We start from the raw sequence: 3,847 nt of genomic DNA on the forward strand, positions 1-3,847 counted from the left end.
GGGGAGGGGGGGCTGACACCCATCCAGCACGGCAGGGATGTGGGGCTGACACCCATCCAACGCTGCAGGGATGTGGGGCTGACATCCACCCGCTCTGCAGGCATGAGGGGCTGACATCCATCCGCTCTGCAGGGATGTGGGGCTGACATCCATCCGCTCTGCAGGGATGTGGGGCTGAACCCATTCAGCACTGTGGGGATGTGAGGCTGACATGCACCCAGCACTGCAGGGCCATGGGACATTGAAAAGACACAGGACTGACACCCACCCAGGGACACAGGGCACTGCAGGGATGCAGGGCTGCCACTCATGCAGGGATGGAGGGCCATGGATTGCTGCAGGGATGCAGGGCTGCCATGCACCCAGCACTGCAGGGACACGGGGCACTGCCAGCATACAGCTCCCTGCCATCCATCACCGCCTGCACTGCAGGAACAGCAGCAGCCATCACTTCGGGGACACTGGACACTCCAGGAATGCAGGACTGCCGCCTGTCCAGCACTGCAGGAACACCAGGCGCTCCAGGGCTGCTGCCCACCCAGCACTGCAGGGCTGCAGGGCACTGCAGGGCCATGGGGCGCTGCGGAGATGCAGAGCTGCCACCCCTCCAGCACTGCAGGGCCGCTGTGGCAGGAGCAGAGCAGCACTGCCCTTGCTGCACTGCCAGCACAGTGGCACTGCCAGCCTCGCACTGCCAGGTACCGAGGCACCACCCACCCGGCACTGCAGGGATGCAGGGGCCCTGAGCCTCATCCCTCCTGCACTGCCTGTGGAGCACTGCCACCCCCGGCGTCCCGGCAGTCACAGGGACACGGGGTCCCTGCCCAGGCTGCGCTGCAGTGCAGGAAGCCCCTGGCAGCCCCCGGCAGTGCCCAGCCCCGGCGCACTGCAACGGCAGCACAGCATCCCCCTCGCTGCACAGTCACTAGGCAACCCCACACCCTGCGCCAGCAGCTCCTGTTCCCTTCCTCGCTGCAGACACACTGTTCCTTCCCGTTCCCTCCCACTCCAGTCTGGGACATGGCACGCACTGGGTGCCCACCCTGTGCCAGTGCCCACCCTGCTGCTGCAGCACGGTGCCAGGAGCGCTGCCCCCTGCATTGCAGAGACACCCCTGCACCGCTGCACCCCTGCACCCCTGCACTGCTGCACCCCTGCACTGCTGCCCCTGCCACTGGCACCTTTTCCCTGTGCCCACACACTGCCCAGGCCATGCCAGCCCCACAGACTGTCCCCTCCTGTGCCAAGCCACATGCCCTGCCACCAAGCCCCTGTCTGGTGCTGTGCTGGACCACCAGCTTTCCTGTTCCATTCTGGGAACATATTTTCCTCCTCCAGGGTCCAGGAGCTTCTGCTGAGCTGTGAGCATAATGTGGTTCAACACAGCTCACTGGCATCCAAAAGCCCAGAGATTGGATGCCCTAAAATGAACAGCCACAAACATCTGCCAAGGCCCCACAGCATCACCCTGCTCTCGCCGCTCCCATCGCTCCCTCTCTCCACACTCTGCACCCAAGGACAAGCAAGCGCTCCATGGGCAAGCGCTCCATCACCATCCCCCTCCGTGGTGCCACACTGCAAGTGCCCAGTTCCTGGTTAGCCTGGCATGGTATGGATCATCAGCAAGCAGAACATCCTGCACTGCCCTCCTTTGTACTTCCCACAAGCCAACAGCTCCCGGTCCCTCCAGCCCTCTGCTTCCCCATGGGCATGGGGACATGGACAAGATGAGCTCTGCCTCTGCAGTGAAAATACATCTCCGTGCCTGGAGAGGAGACTGTAGCCCTGGAGCCAAGCTTGCCCCTGCTCCCTTGTCCTGCCCCTTCCTTTTTGCAGAGCAGAGCCATCCCCAGCTTGCTGAGCTGCCCCCACCAGCGAGGGATGTGTGACTCCAGGAGGAAGGGATGAGGAGAGAGAGCAGGACATTTTCCATCCCTGGACTGGGCTGAGGATGGAGGAGGTCGGGAGCCAAGCAGAAACACAACAGATTTTTGCATCAGCACGGGCAGTGTGTGCACACACGCGTGTGTGTCCATGCTGGGTGTGCACTGTGAGCGTTCCAGAGTGTGCACCTGCCCGGAGCACGGCCCTGTGTCCTTAGGTAAAGGCACACAATCCCACCTGTGCCCTGGCAGGGTGTGCAGCTGTGTCACACGGGGCAAGGAGCACATTCCTGCCCGCTCCAGGCCCGTGCCCTGTGTGTGAGCTCGCGCTCCTGCACGTGAGTGCGCCCCACACAGCGCGTGTGCCCGCGTGTGCCCGTGTGTGCGCATGCCCCTGTGCATGTGTGTGATGTCACCCGTGCGGGGGCACTGGCACCTGGGTCACGCTCGTGTCTGCCACCCCCCGGGTGTGCTCACACCAGAGCCCCCTCACCCAGCTGCCCACATGGGCTGAACCTGCCCCGAGGTCTGCCAGCCCTGCGCTCCCATTGGGGATGGCTGTGGATGAGGACAGGCAAGATGGGCAGCTCCAGCTGTTGGGAAAGGGCTCCTGGAGGATGCCCGGGCTGGGAGAGGCACCGTGCCCGCTGCTGGGCTGTTTGCACTGGGCTGGGCCTGGCTGCTGGTGACGTAGCCACGTCCTGACTAAGCCCTGGTGCGAGGTGAAAGATCGCCAGGGAAGGGGGAAGTCTCAAGGCAGTGCTGGTGCCTCACATGGCTGAGGGAGCTGGGAGGGAGGGCCCAGCAGCTGGAAACGCCAGGAGCCCTGTGCCAGCCTGGAGGAGGAAGGGTGTCACCCAGAGGTGCTCAGCACCCAGGATTTCTGCTCCAAAACCAGGGCTGGACCTGAGCCCAAGCCCCATTCCTGCAGGTGAAGGAAGGCAGCCTGCAGAGCAGGGGACGAGCAGAGGGCCTGAGAGCCTGAGGGGCACTGCTGGAAGGCACAAAGGGCCCTGGGCTGGGCAGGATAAGGAATCAGCAGGGTCAGGAATCCTGCCCGGCACCCAGGCACCCAGGGGTGTGAATGACATGGTGAACATATGAGAGCCCAGGGCTGGGTGTGAGGAGGAGGAGGAGGAGGAGGAGTAGGAGAAAGCCTCCACAAGCACGTCTGTGCAGGAGACACAAGCTTCCCAGGGGCCAGTCCAAGGCACCGGGCTATTTTCCCATGGGATCTAAGGACCATCCCACACTTTCTTCTCTGGTGCCAGGCACCTTTTTCCAACCTGCTGGCAAAGCACAGAGCACTTAAAAATAAAAGCCCCTCCCAAAACAACTATTCCTCCGCACACACAATTCTCCCTACGGGGAGTGTGTGAGAGAGACTGAACCACATGAGAGAGAGGCGTTAGTCACGCTGCTTAATGCATGACTGGGAAGCTCTCGGAGGACAGTGGCATGCAAAATCCGACAGAATTCAGCCATCCCCACCAAAAAAAAACAAGCCTTAATGAGAGAGAGGTTATAAAGCGCCGCGAATTTAAGCAACTGCTTGAACAAGCCTGTGCTCCCTGTGATTCCCACAGCCTGCTGGCCCCGTTCCACGGGAGGCAGCACCGCTTCGGGAATGGGCACCAAAGTCCAGCCTCTCCTCGCTCCCAGCCGCTGATTGCGTGGCTCGGAGCCACGGCTCACAAGTCTGTCCAAACCCTGCACCAAGCACACAAGTGCTAATCCCCCCTCCACGCTCCCCCCAAGCCCTGCTCCGACACCCGGAGCTGGAGCGACATCCCAGAGAGCAGCAAGCAGCTCATGCCAGCTCCACGCGGAGCTCGGGGATCGTGCGAGCCGAGAACGCGGCCGCTGATGGTCAGTCCTGCGCCGAAGGCACGGATGGGCTGAATCCTGGGTATTCCGTAGCACGTCCCAGCATTTGCTCCAGCTCCGGCTGGCACTGCGGCTGG

The 3,847-nt window shown here is 62.6% G+C and overlaps 1 protein-coding gene across 1 annotated transcript in view; it reads right to left on the minus strand.

Moving 5' to 3' along the window:
* PCDH1 (protocadherin 1) overlaps positions 1-3,847 on the minus strand; it is a 56,528-nt gene that overhangs the window by 49,460 nt on the left and 3,221 nt on the right.

Source organism: Geospiza fortis, unplaced genomic scaffold, assembly GCF_000277835.1.
Source record: "Geospiza fortis unplaced genomic scaffold, GeoFor_1.0 scaffold320, whole genome shotgun sequence".
Classification (NCBI taxonomy): Eukaryota; Metazoa; Chordata; class Aves; order Passeriformes; family Thraupidae; genus Geospiza; species Geospiza fortis.